This window comes from Sciurus vulgaris, assembly GCF_902686455.1.
Source record: "Sciurus vulgaris genome assembly, chromosome: 14".
In the NCBI taxonomy this organism is placed as follows: Eukaryota; Metazoa; Chordata; class Mammalia; order Rodentia; family Sciuridae; genus Sciurus; species Sciurus vulgaris.
The window spans coordinates 64,629,338-64,649,397 of record NC_136475.1 but is presented as its reverse complement, the minus strand read 5'-3'; positions in this window follow the sequence as shown (position 1 = coordinate 64,649,397).

Genomic DNA, 20,060 nt, shown 5'->3' with positions numbered 1-20,060 from the left:
CAGTCATACTTTGCTGGTAAAGCTGCTAATTGGTGCAGCCACTCTGGACAGCAGTATGGAGATTCCTCAGAAAACTTGGAATGGATACACTATTTAACCCAGCTATCCCACTCCTCAGTATATATCCAAAGGAGTTAAAATCAGCATACTACTGTGATGCAGTCACATCAGTGTTCAAAGCAGCTCAATTCACAAAAGCTAAGCTATGGAACCAAACTCAGTGGCCTTCAACAGATTAATGGATAAAGAAAATGTGGTACATATACACAATAGAGTATTATGCAACCATAAAGAAGAATGACTTATGACATTTGCAGGTAAATGGATGGAGCTGAAAACTATCATAGTAGGTGAAATAAGGCAGTCCCAAAAAGCCAAAGGTCAAAAGTTTTCACTGATATGTGGAAGCTAACCCACAATAAGTGGGGTCAAGAGAAGAATGGATATTCAGTAGATTAGACAAAGGGAAATTAAGGGAAGGGAGTGGGGACAGGAAAAGAAAAGACAGTGGAATGAATCTGAAATAATCTTCCTATGTACTTATATGAATACACCATAATGAATTCCACCATTGTGCACATCCATAAGAATGGGATGCTAATTAGAATAAGATATATTCCATGCTTGTATAATTATAACAAAATGAATTCTACTGTCATATAACTAAAAAGAACTAATTAAAAAACACAAGTGAACAAGAGTGATCTCAGGGAACTAGAACTGAGGGAGAGAAATAAACAAGGCTGGAGCCAGTTGCTTTTTATCAGAAACTCTTCTGCATTATTTGAATTGTTAAATTCAAAATGGTTAAACAAACTTAAACAGAAGGAATGGAGGACTGTACATATAGAAAGCAAACAAAATCATAAATAAAGGGAAAAAATAAAGATGACAGGGCAGCAGTAGAGGTTGGAGGGAATGTGGCAGACACTGTCCATATGCAGGACAGAATCACACAGGCTGCTTGGTGGGTCAGTGTGGCAACATTAGGCATCCTTGGGGTGGAGGGGATCCATGCTGGTAGCTTTCAAAAACAAAACCTATTCACCCAGTCTCATTTCAGTTGCATCTTTATAAGGCTCAGCCTTAATCTTCAGTCCTCACTTTTGGATTGACTAGTAACACTACCTTTCTTTGCCCATAGCCCAATTGTTCCAACATCTTCGCGTTCTCATGGAAATCTCATCTGTTCTAATTTCCAGATGGCCCTTGATGCCCCAAGTGATCATGAAGTCCCAAGTTATCATCTTGCTCCTACAACTTCACCCTCTTATTCCTATTTTCCACCAGGAAACTCCATTTTCCACAGTGCTTCTGGAAATATTTGTTTATACAACTGTACATAGCTAAGAGTATTCACTTCCAAGTCCGTAACATTTGGACCTTCTAATGTTCTTTTACATGTTAAACAGTATATCCCAGTGCCTAAGCTAATAAGAAGGTATTTATGCCACAGACAGTTTTGAGTACACACTGGTAATGAGTGCCGATCCAGGTCAAGGAATAGCAATGAACGAAACAAGAGAACACGTCCTCTGCTTTCTTGGAACTTAGATTTTAGTGGAGGAGATAGATAACAAGTAAACAGAAATACACAGATCAGATAACATAATATTAGGTAGTTATAAGTACTTTTATATATTTACAATTTTTATAAGAAAATATACAGATTAATTGGGTAGAAGGTGTTGGGATGGGGGAAGAGGTGGCTACTTTAGAGATTTCTTACTGAGGAAACAATACTGGAGGGGGCACTTAAATGAAGCAAAAGACCAAGCAATGCAAGGTCTAGGAGAAAGGGAAAAGATGCTCCATGTGAGGGATGGCTTCAGATGGTCATGGACGTGGAGGAATCAAAAGAAGCAAGAAGACATGTGGGGCTGCAGAAGAGGGAGCGAGAAGGAGAACGGAGGAAGATGAGGCCAGCAGCCACCCACCTCTGATCTCATAGGGCCTTGTGAGTCCTGGTTAGAACTTCAGATTTTATTCCAAATATGATGGATCCTATCAGAAGGTTTAGAGCAAGTGAATGAGCAGGACTTTTGACTGGCTGACTTCCTTACTGATTTACTCATAAGTAATTAGTAAACTTAAAATTCCTTCCTATTTTCCTTCATTACTTTCAAAGTTAGTTAAATAAGAATAATCAAATCAAAACTCATTCAGAATAGATTTGGAATCGCCCAGAATTCAAGGTAACTGACCTCTCCTAGGGTCATGTCACTCTCCACTGCTCCATGCCATTTGGAGAAGTGTCTAGGTTTCCTCTTTAATGTCTCTGGCGTTATCAAATGTTTGTTGAGCCCTTCCTATAGACCAGCATACTTGGACACTTAGGCACATGATCTAGTTTCATCAAGGCATTTCTGTGATGGTAAGATGATCTAATTCCATATTTGAAGAAATAGGCCTATAGCTTAAATGGCCTAAGATTTTAAGCCAATTAATGACAGAGGCTGGATTGTACCCAGTTTTTCTGAAGTAAAATGCCATGCACCACACCATCTATTTTTATAGTCCTCTTCTTAGCCATAATAGCTTTCTTTAGCATTTTCAAAATGAATAATCTACTTGGAGGTAAATAGTGGTAATTGCTGTCAGTTCGTGACAGTCAATCATTAGAGATCCTACAATGTGAGATAATTTGCTTATAATTATGCAACTTGATAGTGGCCAAGCTGGGATAATTATTAGATTTTCTCAAATGCTCCCATTGTGATCCAGCTCCTTTGAAAATTCAAAGCAGAAAGACATAAATAAAATCTAAGAGTGAATATAAATTTCAAAGTAATAAAGGTTAATTAAGCTGTAGACATGCTCACAAAAAAAGTATAATAGCATCTGCAAAACTAAGAATATTCAGAATGATTCCAAAATGGAAATCAAGAGCACATTAGGAAGTAGAGGCAGCAACTGGGTGGGTGGATGGACATGGATGAGCAGGAAACCTGGTACCATCCCAGGCTAGTACATCAATCCCACTGAGTGATTAAGGTTCCTACAGATTGGTCCTTACAAACTGTTTACCATGGCAAAACGAATTAAATTGTGTGTTTATCCTGTGTTTCACCTGTGATCTCTCAATAAGATTTATGTCATATTGATAGTGTATGTTGTGTTAATCAGCTTTTCGTTGCTGTGATCAACATATCTGAAAAGAACAACTTACAGGAGGAAAAGTATAAACTTTTGGTCTCACAGTTTCAGAGGTCTCGGTCCATGGTTGGTCAACTCCATTGCTCTGGGTCTGAGGTGAGGCATAACATCATAGTGGAAGGGTATGGTACAGTCAGGACGCAGAGCAAAAAAGAGAGGAGTCAGGGGCAAGATACAGTCCAAGGTCATGGCTACAGAGTCAGACTTTCTCCTAGATAGCCACGCCCTCCCTACCCACCATTACTACCCAGTAGTTCATTCAAATTATTAATCCATCAAATGAATTAATCCACTGATGAGGTTGATCCCAAAATCTGATCATTACCTAAAAGCTCTCACCTTTGGACCTTGTTTATTGGGGACCATACTTTGTTTTTCAGGGGACATTATAGGTCCAAACCATTACATATATCAATCTTGAAAAAACTGGTGAAAAAGGGTAAGATATTTTTACTAAGACTTATGGAAAATAATATTTTGTGTAGGCTACACATACAAGTCCATTGAAGTGATGCCACTGAAGTAAACGAGGGGACAGTCTATCACAACAGTCCACGCTCTCCTGCACTAATATTTTCCTTTCTATTTTAGGCTGCATGGGGGAAAAATTTGAGCCCTACAGGAACCATTTGTTTTACCATTTAATAAAAGCCTTGAATTTAACAAGGGCCATATCATCACATACAGTTTTCAAAACACTAACATTGAAATGAGCTTTGGAAGATTAGGTGTCAGTACTTCATTTGTCCAACTTCTCAATGTTAATTTTTTTTGAGATGGTGTCTAGGCTGACTATGAATTTGTTGTCTCCTGCCTTGTTCTCCAAAGTAACTGGGATTACAGGCATGTGCCATGACACCCAGTTTTCAATATTAAATTTTTAAGTCTTTCTAATCTATCTCAGGTACAAAGTAATTCCCTTTACAATTATGTCATTATTTTAAAATTGCCAACTTACCGTGATTTTATTTCATATTTCTCTTACAGAATTAAAATAACTTTTAAGGTAAACAAATATGGAGGGTTTTTTCCTTTCAATTAAAATTAAAATGACTTTGACATTAATGTCAAAAATAACTGTGGAATAATTAAGAATTTTAAGTGATTCAAGCATTAAGTCTCCTTGCACCTTTTAACATTATCATCCCCTATGTTTAGCCTTCCCCAGAGAGTGTAGAAGATTACACAGTGGATTTTATGACCAGCCTGAAAATGTCCCATATCACTTCCAAACATATTGCATGGGACGAAACCCAGGGACATTGCCACAAACCAGCTTCAAGGAATAATGAGAAATGCTGTCTTCTTCTGTGTCCAGGAAAGGAAATGGAATTTATTATTTATTAGTATCCAGCAAGTCTCCCTTCATAAAGAAAAAACTCTACAGCACTATGGCAATGTACTCAGGTTTCCTTCTGTAACATAAAATTCAGCATTTTTTCCCACAGTATGTATACACACACACACACACACACACACACACACACACACACACAAGGTTTTTTTTTAACCTTATGAAGAAAACTCATGACCAGATGGCATTCAAAAGAAGCCTTTACCAATGGCATTCTAAGAGAAACATGAACTCCTAACTCTGTAGTTCAACTCATCTCAGGAAGCAGTTTTTCAGAAGCTGATAAAGATGGAGTTCTAGACACACCAAACTTGTCTGATACCAAGCCAAGTACGGCCATAGACAGACAATCCCCACCCCACCAGTGACAAACATTCTGTGGCTAAATTTAGAGAACAGAATCCTAAATGCCTACCTATGCAGACCAGTTCAAAGTCAATTGGATCATTCTAGAAAAAGACTAAAATTGAGGCTGACCCATTCTCAAAATCCACAATGTCTCTAAATTCACTTAGTAGAAAGAGAAAATTAGCAGGCAGAAGCAGGACAACCTGGTCCCATCAACAGGAATGTGCATAGTGTACATAAAAGAGCTTTAATTCTACCCTTGGGTCTATTTTCAGATCACTTCATTGCCTGAGCCCACACAGCGGGCACAGTTCTTTGTGGAGAATGGAATTAAGTAGCTAATTACAACCTTTATAATAAAATGTGCAATGCCATTATGGATGTGCTGCCCCTTCAATGAGTGTCCCTCACTGGAAGGGATCAAATAGTAAGAACATGGACATCTGAAAGAATGTTGCAAAGGGTTTCGTTAGTGGTGTGAAGACAGAAGGGAGGAAGGGAGGCAGGGAGGAAGGGAGGAAGGGAGGGAGGGAGGAAGGGAGGAAGGGAGGGAGGGAGGGAGGGAGGGAGGGAGGAAGGAAGGAAGGAAGGAAGGAAGGAAGGAAGGAAGGAGGCAATCCTTCACCAAGACATACACCCATGTCTTTGCTCTCATTGTCCTTGGTTCAACAGTTGTGTAGGAAAGGCAAAAATCAAGCAAAAACTTGACCTTAAACTACAGATTAGAGGAGTGTTTTGTTTCTCTTTCTTCAAACAGACATCACTTTAAGTATCATTTTTAATTCAACATAACATTTCGTCTTGCCACTTAAGGGCATGTCAATGATTATTTATAAGAAAAAATGGAAATTTTTAATAGAAAAGTACAAGCATGACAAGCTACAGTTCTTGAGGTGCAGTTTTCAAATATTATGCTTACAGATTCACGATTACTGGTATTTTTAAACCTGGGTATATAATTTTATACAGATTTCCAAGTATCATCAGGCTTTTAATGGTTAAACCAGGATGGAACGAGAAATGACAGAAAAGCTTGATCTAAAATAGAAGAACCAGCAACCTTGGAAGGCTAGGGACCAGGGCTTATTGGTGTTATTAGAGTGAATAATTCCAGGAAGCCACAGCATAACCACGACTGTAAATTAGTCTTAATGTTTCTTGCTGACTAAACTATACATATTGCACTTTAAAATGCTTGTTTCTCTTCTAGCAAAACATCTGCTTTTTGGCACTAAAAGCAGGACCCTGAGGGAAGTACTGATCTTTCCCAAGGCAGCTTGATTAATAGTGGGCTTCCAATTTTTAGCTTAAAGACAATCTGATGAAGCCAGCAGTACTGAATAACTGTTTCCACAACATCTTGATTTGCATTCCCTTTCTCTTCAAGATTTTAGTGGAACTCGGGGATATCCTTCTTCCCCATAGCTCACACATAGCCTGTGTTACCTGACAGGCTAGTAGTGTTTGCTGAACATGCACGCTTGGGCTCTGTGCTGCAAAGCATGCTGCTCCCTGGTCTCTAGGAGTCTGTGGACAAAACTCAGCTACATGTGGAGAAGGAATAATAATGGACATAATATGTAAAGTAAGAAATTATACATTTACTCCACAGACTTAATTGTATTGCAATAAAATAGAAATACAAGAATGGAATTGTATACTCAAATACATGGAGTTGGGCAACTGAGAGCTGGACATGATATAAAAAATTATCACTGAAGGTGAATCATCTTTATGCAAGGTGAGTGGAAGATAGTTCAAGGACATGCATATTGAAATATGTATCCAGGAAGTAAATAGAAACCATCCTATGGTCCTGGTTAGTGAAACTACTCATATGGTCATAGTGCTTATTACACATTTATTACTTCTTTCCTGTATTTGGTGGCCCCCTACCTTTCATCTTAACTGCTCAGATTCTTATGTCTACAGAACTTTCTTTAGTAAAGACTAAAGAAAGACCCCTAAGGGATCTATGTCCTGGGTGGCCCTAGTTTTGCACAGTGGCTGCAGTATGGGAGAAACTACTGGTTGCCTGCATAGAATAACTTACTTCCTGTCACCACTGAATGATCTTTAGTCCACTCTCACTCAAAGTGAGATTTTTAAAAATTAGGTAGAACTAATGGTGGGTTAAAGACATAAAATAAGCCCTTAGAACACATCAGAGGAGGTGAGAGCAGAAAGCACAGGAGATGGAAGTTTCCTGAATCAGGAATGAGGAAATCACTGAAAAAGAAACTTAAAGAAGAAATTCATGTCCCTGACTGTTCCTAGCCATGTAACTTAGAGCAATTCTCATCTCCACCCTCATCATTATAACAGCTAAGAGTTATAAAGTGTTCATCTTCACACAGCTCATCTCCTTTAGTCTTCATGGCAACTTTAAAAGCAAGAATCTATTACCCAATTTACGGACAGAGAAACAGATTCAAAAAATTTAAATCATCGGCCCAAGGTATTAGAACTAGTAGATACCAGAACCAAAGGCTTTCCCTGGTTAAAAGCATGTGTGATTTCAAAGCACACGTCCTCTCTACAATGACAGGATACCTCCTGAATGCAACCTTTCAGTCTCTTCATTTCAAAAGGAATTATTATAATTCTTTCTGCAGCCAAAGGAGGATGTGTAAAAATTGTCTTTTGCTACAATAACTTAATGGCATAAAATGACTGATTTGTCCCTTCTGCTGGATCTATGAGAAGCCTAAGCCATCTGCAGATCGTAGCTGTACATGAGGCAGTTGTAATAGTCTGAGCCTGTGTCCAGTGGTCAGCAGGGTGTTGGCTAATGTGGGATGGCCTCACTGTAATCACGATTCTAGGATATGGGGTCTCTCATCTCTAGCAGGCAAGCCTAGTCTTGTTCCCTAGTTTTGCACAAGATGCTACTTGTACAAAAGTAGCATCTCTAAGACAGATAAGCATGGAAGTCCTCTTGTGGCCCAGGGTCAGAACTGGCACATGCCTTAGACTACATTCTATCGGTTAAAATAAATCACAAGTCCAGCCCAGACTGAAGGGCTAGGGAAAAGTGAAGAATTGGGGTTTTCAATCACTCTGCCATAGAATGTGTGTAAATATGCTTTCTTAAAAATGGTCACACCATTGGGTCCTTAACTAAAATCCCTTCTTATTGAAAAACACCAGCACTAGCACCAATCCAAGGACAGCTTGTTTTCATAGCTGTCATATCTTCCAGTTGAGCTTGTAGAAAAGAGCTGGGTAATCAGTATATCAGGTTTTTCCTACACACTCGGAATTTAGATGAGGCGTTCCTCTATGCCCTTACCCTGAGACTCCATCCACCCTTACATTCTATTAAATTAGGAATTCTTCCAGAATTAAAAATCAGGAGGAAAAATTTCCTTGCTTGGCATAATTTATTCTTGACCTTTTCAAAACTGTACATACTATCATTTTTGTTATTGAAGTATCATGCTTTTTCCCTAAAGTGAAATCCCAAGTACTAAATCCCAAATTGACTTTAAAATGCTTTATGGTCACACTCTATAGGTCCCTAGACAGAGTCTGGAAGGACATCAAACCAGCATAGGCATTTACATTAAGTCATGAACTTTAATGTGATTTAGACAAAAAGCTCTGTAACCAGAAACTCCAGAGATTCTCACACTTCTGTCTCAGAAGTATTTATCTGTATTTTTTAAGTCTCCCATGAACAACATCCAAATGAGCAAAAGGATGTCAACCCTTATCCCATATCATACAACCTCTTTGGGCCAGTTGTTCTCAACCCTGCCAGCTGCACACTAGACTCACCCAGGGAGTTATTTTAAATCCTCATGCACAAGTAACATCCCAACAATTCAGTCACTATCAGTGGGGATAAGACAAACATTAGCATTTTTTCAAGCTTCACAAAAGATTCCAATGTGCCACCAAGGTTGAAAACCACTGCATGGGGCCCTCCTATAAATGGAGGCTTTGTACTGGATTACAATTTGTACTAGGCTACAAATCTATTTCTCTCTTAGAATTGCTAGCAAAATAACAAGGCTATTTTTCATTAAACTCATTTGAACCAGTGTATAGTATAAAGAACCTTTGGAATCAGAGCTGCGGTTAAATCTCTGACCTATTACTTAATAGTCGAAGGACTTGAAGTGAATTTCTTAACCTATGTCGCCTCTCTGAGCTTTGATTTCCTGCTAAGTTATATGATATAATATTTCCTATCCAATGTGGTGTTACAAAAGTGAGATAATGTATACAAAATACCCCATAGTAGCCAATTAGTAAACATCCATTTCTTTTCTCATAAGCATTCTTGATCAAGCTGTTTGGCATTCTTCATCAAGCAGTTCGGCATCCTCAGGGGCTGCTGTAGCCTGCTAAAGCGAAAGGAAGGAGGGAGAGTCAGTGTGTATCACAAGGTTTTGTACACAGTTATGGAGCCAGTTGTCAGCTTTCACGTGCATCAGAAAACCCTGCCACTAATTCCCTTGGGGCCAATTATCACTGACTATCTGCTGGGGTCCACCCCACAGGGGTCTAAATGTCACTTGCTCTTTGTCCAGACATATCACTGATGGGGTCTTTATTTTTTTATCCATCAGCCTAACAGACAATGACTAAGATCAGTCATGGAGAAAGGCCACAGAGGGAAGTACACCAAGGACCCAGACAGCCTTCCTCTGCCCCAGACTGGCTCTCCACAAAAGCAAAGATCCAAGATTGACTGCAGAGTGAGGCAATGTCAGCATTACGGCTGCAGAGCAGCAAAAGCATCCCTGGATAGTGGAATTGTTTTCTTTGTTATTTATAAGTCTCCTGGACAGGTCTGCAAATACACATCTGCACGAAGGAGTCTGGTTAAATTGCTGTCATTTTTTAAGCAACCTGGTGCCACAAAGCAAAGGTGCCTTTCTTCCCCCTTTTGGTCTCACATTGGTAACAAGAGGTAACAATAAGAGGTGAATTTAGATTTTTCCAAGATATATTTTTAAATGATTAGACCTATTTTCTTGGTTCTGGCTCATTTTTCAAGTACAGAAAATCTTTATAAATTAAGGTTGATTGAATAGAAATAAAGCAGAAATTGTAAAAATATTGCTGATTAATTATATGTAAGCAAACTCCATCCATTTAAGTAGTAATTTCAAAATGACCAATATCTGTGGAAATTTGCCTACGCTGAGCAGCTCCTCACCCTGTAAACTGGGACAGAGTATGTTTACTCCCACCCTCAACCCAGTTCTGATAAGTTGTGATCAATTCTAGCAAAGTTTGCACCCAATTATGGTGATTATTCATGTGTTGGCACTTACAATTTTCCCAGTCCTTATTTCTTATTAAAGTCAAGGATTTCCTTCAACTAGTATATTTATCTTTGGCACAGGGAATGCCTAGCCAATATTTAAGCCTCTGTAAAATGAGATTGTTTTGCTCAAAAGTAATCATTAGTGAATGCTGTATCTCTAATTGATTTTATATCTCAGTGAAATTGGCACTTACAACCACTTAATTACCATATATGTACTTGTTTAAATGTTTATGGAATGTCTCCACTTTCCAATCATTAGGTATCTTTAAACTATGACCCATGAACTAGAGGTTCCATAAAAATAGACTTTGAGGATCCAAGATGGCGGACTAGAGGGTGACTGCATCTCCAGTCACTCCAGAACCCAGGATTCAAGAAGGGGAGGCATTGAGAGACTCGGACTAAAATAGAACCATGGGGTGAGCCTCCCCCACCCGGTGAAGCTCGGCCTGGGCGGCAGGCCTGGATTCAGGCGGCTTATCAGAGTAGGGCAGGGCAGCTAGGGTCTTCTCCAGGCAGCCCTGGGCACTCCAGTGGTGGGCTCCTCCCACACGACCAGCTTCTCAGAACAGGCTCCCCAGTGAGAGCCTTTCCACACAGAGCCAGCTCCAAGCCCTGGAACCAGTAGTGGGCTAGGGACAGCTTTCTTGGAAGAACTGCATTATCAAGTTACTCTAAGACTTCAGGCTACTGAAGGCTGGGAGGTGATACACTGGAAATCTACAGGGACACTATAAACCAATAGAGGAAATCTGCAATATCACAGAGTCCCACTGACATCAGACCAATATGAGAAAACAAGGGAAGAAAATGTCCCAAACAAACCTAGATACTATATCAATAAAACCCAATGACAGCACAGCAGAAGAAATGTCAGAAAGGGAGTTCAGAACGTACATAATTAAAACAATCAGGGAAGCAAACGAGGATATGAAAGAGCAAATGCAGGCATTGAAGGAGGAGATGAAAGAGCAAATGCAGGCATTAAATGATCGCACAAATCAACAGTTAAAAGAGCAAATATGGGAAGCAAGAGATCATTTCAATAAAGAGTTAGAGATACTGAAAAAAAAAAACAGAAATCCTTGAAATGAAGGAAACAATAAACCAAGTTAAAAACTCCATAGAAATCATAACTAATAGGATAGAACACCTGGAAGACAGAACCTCAGATATTGAAGACAAAATATTTAATCTTGAAAACAAAGTTGACCAAACAGAGAAGATGGTAAGAAATCATGAACAGAATCTACAAGAATTATGGGATATCATGAAAAGGCCAAATTTAAGAATTATTGGGATTGAGGAAGGCTTAGAGAAACAAACCAAAGGAATGAACAATCTATTGAATGAAATAATATCAGAAAATTTCCCAAATCTGAAGAATGAAATGGAAAACCAAGTACAAGAGGCTTATAGGACCCCACATATACAAAATTACAACAGACCCACACCAAGGCACATTATTATGAAAATACCTAACATACAAAATAAAGACAGAATGTTAAAGGCCGCGAGATAAAAGAATCAAATTACATTCAGGGGGAAACCAATAAGAATATCATGTGCCCCATGAAATAAATCTTCCTCTAAGTACTGCTTTCATAGTGTCCCAGAGGTTTTGATATGATGTGTCTTCGTTCTCATTTACTTCTAAGAATTTTTTAATTTCTCTCCTGATGTCTTCTGTTATCCATTCATCATATAATAGTGTATTATTTAATCTCCAAGTATTGGTGAAGTTTCTGGTTTTTATTCTGTCATTTATTTCTAATTTCAATCCATTATGATCTGATAGAGTACAAGGTAATATCTCTATCTTCTTGTATTTGCTAACAGTAGCTTTGTGGCATAAAACATGGTCTATTTTAGAGAAGGATCCATGTGCTGCTGAGAAGAAAGTGTATTCGTTCTTTGTTGGATGGTATATTCTATATAAGTCAGTTAAGTCTAAATTGTTGATTGTGTTATTGAGATCTATGGTTTCTTTATTCAATTTTTGTTTGGACGATCTATCCAGTGGTGAGAGAGGTGTGTTAAAATTGCCTAGTATTATTGTGTTGTGGTCTATTTGATTTCTGGAATTGAGAAGGATTTATTTGACGTACATGGATGAGCCAATGTTCGGGGCATAGATATTTATAATTGTTATGTCTTACTGATTTATGCTTCCCTTAAGCAGTATGTAATGTCCTTCTTTATCCCTTCTGACTAGTTTTGGCTTGAAGTCCACATTATCTGAAATGAGGATGGATACTCCAGCTTTTTTGCTGTGTCCGTGTGCATGGGTGTTTTTTCCCATCCTTTCACCTTTAGTCTGTGGGTATCTCTTTCTATGAGATGAGTCTCTTGCAGGCAGCATATTGTTGGATTTTTCCTTTTAATCCAATCTGCCAGTCTATGTCTCTTGATTGATGAGTTCAGGCCATTAACATTCAGGGTTATTATGTGATATGATTTGTATTCCTAGTCATTGGACTCATTTTTTTTTTTTTACATGATTTGGTTTCTCCTTTATTTGGCTATTCCTTTAGGCTAGTTCCTCCCGTTGCTGATTTGCATCGTTGTTTTTCATCTCTTCCTCATGGAATATTTTGCTGAGAATGTTCTGTAATGCCAGCTTTCTTTTTGTAAATTCCTTTAGCTTTTGTTTATCATGGAAGGATCTTACTTCGTCGTCAAATCTGAAAGTAAGTTTTGCTGGGTATAAGATTCTTGGTTGGCATCCGTTTTCTTTCAGGGCTTGGTAAATGTTGTTCCAGGCCCTTCTAGCTTTAAGGGTCTGGATTGAAAAATCTGCTGATATTCTTATTGGTTTCCCCCTGAATGTAATTTGATTCTTTTCTCTCACGGCCTTTAACATTCTGTCTTTATTTTGTATGTTAGGTATTTTCATAATAATGTGCCTTGGTGTGGGTCTGTTGTAATTTTGTATATGTGGGGTCCTATAAGCCTCTTGTACTTGGTTTTCCATTTCATTCTTCAGATTTGGGAAATTTTCTGATATTATTTCATTCAATAGATTGTTCATTCCTTTGGTTTGTTTCTCTAAGCCTTCCTCAATCCCAATAATTCTTAAATTTGGCCTTTTCATGATATCCCATAATTCTTGTAGATTCTGTTCATGATTTCTTACCATCTTCTCTGTTTGGTCAACTTTGTTTTCAAGATTAAATATTTTGTCTTCAATATCTGAGGTTCTGTCTTCCAGGTGTTCTATCCTATTAGTTATGATTTCTATGGAGTTTTTAACTTGGTTTATTGTTTCCTTCATTTCAAGGATTTCTGTTTTCTTTTTTTTTCAGTATCTCTAACTCTTTATTGAAATGATCTCTTGTTTCCCGTATTTGCTCTTTTAACTGTTGATTGGCACGTTCATTTAATGCCTGCATTTGCTCTTTCATCTCCTCGTTTGCTTCCCTGATTGTTTTAATTATGTACATTCTGAACTCTCTTTCTGACATTTCTTCTGCTGTGCTGTCATTGGGAAACTGTGGTATATATATATATATATATATATACCACATATATATATATGATATATATATATATCAATGGAATATTACTCAGCTATAAAGAACAATAAAATATGGCATTTGCAGAAAAATGGATGCAGTTGTAGAATATCATGCTAAGTGAGATAAGCCAATCTCAAAAAACCAAAGGACAAATGACCTCACTGATAAGTGGATGATGACACCACTTATATAGGGGGCAGTAAGAGGGCAAGAATGGAGGAATGAGGGACTCTGTAGAGGGATAAAGAGGTGGGAGGGGTGGGGGAAGTAAAAATAACAGAATGAATCAAAAACTATTACCCTAGGTAAATGTATGATGACACAAATGGTATGCCTCTACTTCATGTACAAACAGAGAAACAAGATGTATCCCATTTGTTTACAATAAAAATGAATTTTTAAAAAAATGAGAAGCATAAAAAGTTTAAAAAAAAATAAGTTAATCATCTCAACCACAAACCTATTTGTCTGGTGCAGGACCTCAGGGGGAAAAAAAAGGAAAAAACAGATAATTGCACCTTATCTACAGGTAAAGCTGAAAAGATCCTAATGAGAGACAAACCTCTAATTTTTCAGCAAAAGAAACTGAAGTCCAGAAAGCTGGAGTCTCTCAAGGTCAGCCCAAGGGAAGGCAAGAAATACTCCCACTGCAGAGTCATTTTTTTCTTTAATTAATAAGGTGCTCTGGGAAGTCAGTCTGTTTCTGAGAAGACCACATGTTTGAATATAACATGCATGCAATAATAATAAATTGTTTGGTACTTTCAGTTCTGACTTACTCCCTGAAGTTCTATAAATGCTCACCGCCCCAGTACATTTTCATAAATTTGGTTAGGAAATGATATGCATGCCATAAAGAACACAAAGCACAGCTTTAAAGCAAACTTTGTTAATTAAACAGATACCCAGAGAAAGTTTCAGTGCACACTGAATGATTATTCTATTCACCACCTACCTATTTTGACCAAAAAAAATTTTTTTCTCTAGATATCAGATCCCAAACAAGGTACTGGTTTGAATTTTCAGGCATCCACCTCCTCCCCAAAGATCAAGACAGAGAATAGTTTAATTCTGCCAAGTCACACAACAAAGTGGATAAGGATCACCCAGCACAACTTGGTTTCTGTCTCTTGCCAATATTGACTGAGAAGGAAATGTGGGGTGATTTGATATCTTTAAGGCACTAAGATATCTTTTCTTACATCATCATTTATTTTTCCTCAGAAAGTTCTTTGCAATTCAGTCCCAAGATGGAAGGATCAGACACAAAAAAATTTAGGGATCAGATGTACTCCAGGACTGCTAGACCTAAAATTCATAGTTGCACCTTATTTTACTCATTTTTTCAGTGCCAGGCACTATAATGGACACTAAAGAAGCAAAGAGGCATTAGAAATGGTCCCTGGGCCCCTGAAAGACAGTCATGCTTCAGAAGGAAGAGAGACAGGGAAGAAGGAAGCACATCAAGTGAGCCTGGTGAGTCTAGTCAGCCCTGAGCACAAGGAAAGATGCCAGAGAGACACCAAGCCAGAAAGTCCCCATAGGCAGTGGGGACATAGTTAAGAGTTAATGAGATGAGAAAGAAGGAGATGAAACTTTGTGAACGGGAAATTACACATTCAAAGACAAGTAGGAGAGAAGAGGACATATTTTTAGGGAGTGAACAGTTCCGCAAATCTGGAGTCCTGAGCAGGAGTTGAGCCTGGAATGGAAGGATGAGACGTTTAAGTTTCTGCAAAGTACAACTTATAACCAGAATTTGCTGCTCCTAAATGCACAGCTAATCACCAAGAAATGCCTTTTAAGTAATGAAGTTACCCTACAGTTTAATATTCTATAGACCAGGGGCCCAAATGGTCTTCTGGCTTTAATCTTCCATCCAATATAAAAGTCTGATTTCAATACCCTAAACAGAAGATCTGGTCTCAGTAAGAATACTTCTAGTGACAGGGAACATATTGCCTCAGAAAGCAGCTTATTAGAAAGTTCTTTATGTCGAATCAGAAACTGTGTCCTGGTAACTTCTTAATGACTTCAATAAGATAGGCCAACAACTCTACCCTAAAGAAAGACTCAAATCAGAGTAATTAGAGCTCAAAGATCACATTTAGAAAATTATATGGCCTAAACTTGATCAACCCAGTGTTTGATATACCACCAACCCCATTTCCCAGATGTAATTTATTTCTATCTCCCCAAGAGATTCAAAGTCCTTCTGAGTTAGAACACATCTCCTAGCTAGCCTAGGCATCTGAATCCTGAACCTTAGGACCCAAGGTACAAAGGTGGCCAGGGAAGCAAGAAATAAAACAAGATACAATATTTATGGCAGTACAATTCACAATAGCCAAGCTTTCGAACAAATCCAGGTGCCCTTTGACAGATGAATGGATAAAGAAAATGTGAAATATATATATATATATAGATATAGATATCGATATAGATATCATATATATCATATATATACATACATACACACATATATATCATATATACACACACACACACACACACACACAATGGAGTATTACTCAGCCATAAAAAAGAATGATGTTATTTCATTTGCCAGTAAATGGATGGAACTGGAATCTACCTTGCTAAGTGAAATAAGCCAGGCCCAAAAGTCAAAGATCAAATGATTTCTCTGATATGCAGAAGCTAACTCAAAATAAGGGGAAGGGTATAAAAAATAAAAATAAAATAGAATATAAGTTGAGTAGATGAAGAAGATTAAAGGGGAGAGAGGAGGGATGGAATAAAAAAAGGACAGTGAAATGAATCTGACCTAATTTTTCTATGTACATATATGAATATACCACAGTGAATCTCACCATCATGTATATCCACAAGACACTAATTTTTAAAAAAGCTATATGTAAATAGCTATACATGAAAGATCAGTAGAGTAAAAGAAATGGAAGAGGGGGAAGGAGGAGGGGAGGGAAAGGGGAAGTATTGGGAACTGAATAGATTGTCGAAGGGCATCTAGGTTGGTTCCACAGATAAATGGATAAAGAAACTCTGGTATATATATACAATGGAATACTATTCGGCCATAAAGAAGAATAATATTATGGCATTTGCAAATAAATGGATGGAACTGGAGAATATCATGCTGCGTGAAATAAGCCACGCCCAAAAAACCAAAGGCTGAATGTTTTCCCTGGTAAGTGGAGAATGATATATAATGGGGGTGGGGGGTAGGGAGTGAGAGAAGAATGGGGGAATTTTAGATTATGTAGAAGGAAATGGGAGGGAGGGGGGTATGAAAAATGGTGGAATGAGACAGACATCATTACCCTATGTACATGTATGATTACACGAATGGTATGAATCTACATTGTGTTCATAGAAATGAAATTATGTACCCCATTTGTGTACAATGAGTCAAAATGCAGTCTGTAAAAAATTAAAAACTAAAAAAAATTTTTAAACAATTATATATCATGTTTTTATAATTTATGTCAAAATAAAACAATGTTATTCATAAGTAAGAACCAATAAATTTTTAAATATGAAAATTACATAAATTTCATTTTAAAATTAAAAAATAAACAATATATAGAAGCTAAGTCATAGATTTCCACTGGTAGGAGATAAAGGAAGACAGTCCTGGAAGATACACTATCGTGATGCAGAGGTTCAGTCGCATGACTCAGAGCCACAGGGCAGCAGCAAAGTCTGTACAACACCACAGAGACAACCAGGACGGCACTTTAAATTATGTGCAATATGGGGACAGTCACAATCCCAGAGTCAGAAAACATAATGTTGCTCAGTTGCAGAGAGAAGGCAGGATTACTCAACTCTTAATTTCCTTTTCTCTTGGTGCCTTTCCTCTTAGCCACTAAAATAAATGATACTGACTCTACAGAGAGTAGAACATACATTACCAACCATGCAATGGAAGCCAGGGATAGGTGAGAAAACAGGAAGTTCCCGCAACTACTGCTTTAAGCCTTGACCTAGATTCATTGATTCCAACACAGAGAAAGAACCCGGAGATGTTATCAAAGCCCTAGAGCTGCAAACCTGTGTGAAAACATAGACAATGAGGGAAGAGTCAAACACTTGAACTTGACTAATACCATCCCAGTTACCAAAAGAAGAGGTTACTGGGCTGGAGTTGTGGCTCAGTGGTAGAGTGCTTGCCTGGCATGTGTGAGACCCTGGGTTCCATACTCAGCACCACATATAAAAAATAAAATAAAAGATCCATTGACAACTAAAAGAAATATTTTTAAAAATTGAAAAAAACAGAAGTGATCGCATTCTGTGAAAATGAGAAATTATAGGCTGAGAGGTTGCAGTACTAATAAACAAGTAGAACCTAGTGGTGGGAGAAAAAGGGCAGGGGACCACAGCTCACACATACAACAGGGAGCTCACAGTGGGCAGGACACAAGTCACTGATGAAAGTAAACGGTGCTCACCGTGCCAAGCACTTTCCTAGCACTTAATCCTCAGACCAACCCTAAGAGCTGGATGCTGTCATTACCCCATTTTACAGATCAGACATCTGAGACACAGACTGCACAACTCACCACTGACAGAGCAAGAATTTGAACCACTATCCAGTGCTACCTTCCTGAAGAGTTCAAAGGTTGCTGTGAAGGTGATTTTTGAGGAGAAAGCAGAAATTGGGCTAAGTTGACAGACTTAATAAAACTGGACATTGAGATTGAGGTAGGAATTGGTGAGGTAGATGGAAGTCATGAAAAGAGACGCTCCTTGTTGGCGCTCGGGAGGTACGTTGAGGACAGAGAAAAAAAATGATGGGAAATACAGGACAGATTCAGAGTGCTCCAAATGAGACCAGGAGGACCTTGGCTTCCAGATCCATTCTCAGGTGCTTTACCATTTCATTTACGCCTTTCAAATCTACTCCTTACTTCCAAGATCTCTTATCTTATTTGAGACACTTTTAGTTACAAGTAATTCATGTCTCTTCAAACATACATGTGCAAAAACAAAAAAAAGAAAGAAAGAAAAAATGCTAGGAGAAGGAAACTTTATTGGGAAAGTTGAAGGTGAGAAGTTGCTAAAGAAGCACCCTGAGTTCAATGCTCTGTGTCAACAGATGAAGCTCCCAAGAAAACTTTCCACTGGCAGAGCTAAAGTGCTTGGTACCTACCAGACAGGAAGAGCTAGGAAAGCTAAAGTTATATGTGCGTATCTTGTGTCTCCATCTAGACAAGTATTTTCCAACTTCTAAGACCATGACACACAGGAAAAAATACTCTGCATCAAAAGCTTAGTCTAGGCACATGTACAATCATAAGCCAGCATATTATCCCCATGGCATACAGCCAAGGGCCTGTACCCAAAAATCGTTTGTTGGTTGACTGAGTAACCTCTTGACTGATGGTAATGTTGACTTCCTAGCATCTTAGAATAAAATAATCATAGAAATTTAGAGAAAATAAACCACAGATCATTCTTTCCAGTAACTTTCAACATTTTTTCAGCAGGTGACCATTTTTTCCAAATGAAATCTTAATTGAAGGTCAAGTAGGAGGTCATACATTTACTTATACCACCCAGTGAAAGGTGTGACTTCTTTATTTCCCATAATGGGTGTGATTTTTTAAAGCCTCCAGGCCACCAAACTCACTACACATGCGGGCATGTGCACAAACACACACACATACACACACACACACACACACACACTCAGATACTTCACACTGGGTAGATAGGGCAGGAAATAGGGAAAGACATAAAACATGATAGCAATTCCATAAACTCAGTTTCATTTTGCCTGGTTCTGTCTTCTGGTTTTCTCCTTCCCAGTCCTCCTCCAAGACAGCCTCTCTGTGTGCAGAGAATTCGCAACGGAGGTTGGGATGGTGAGGAGAGAAACTCTAATCTCCACACCCTCCTTGTGCCAGTTCCTGGCCTGCGTGCCCATGAGATATGGTTCATCAGGCCCTCAGTTCCACCCTGGGCGTTCTGCTGGCTTCCACTGCTGACATCTATCCAGATATAACTCAGAATATAACTCAGAATATCTCTCTTGGCCTGGTCAGGCCCAGAGTCCTGCCCTCATCAGCCCTACAGTGCCCCAGTGTGAAATGTGTGAATGCATATGGGGTGGGGACTTGAACAGGAAGCAGCACAAAAGCCCAGCTTCCTCCATCTGCCAACCCACTCTCCTCCCCAGCTCTGGCCAGTGAGAACAAACAGGAACAGGTGTGCTCTTTCTTCCCACAGTTCCCCAGTGGAAGGGGCAGGTTTCCTTCCTCCCTCTTTCTTTGTCCCAATTCTTTTCTCCTCTCTTCCTCTGGAGTTCTAATGGTGAATAGGGTGCAAAGATAAGGAGAGAAGGGGAGAAGGAGGGAAGGAAGAGGTAGAGAGGACGGTTTTAAGTTCATAAAGGGACCTAAATTCAAGTGTTTCA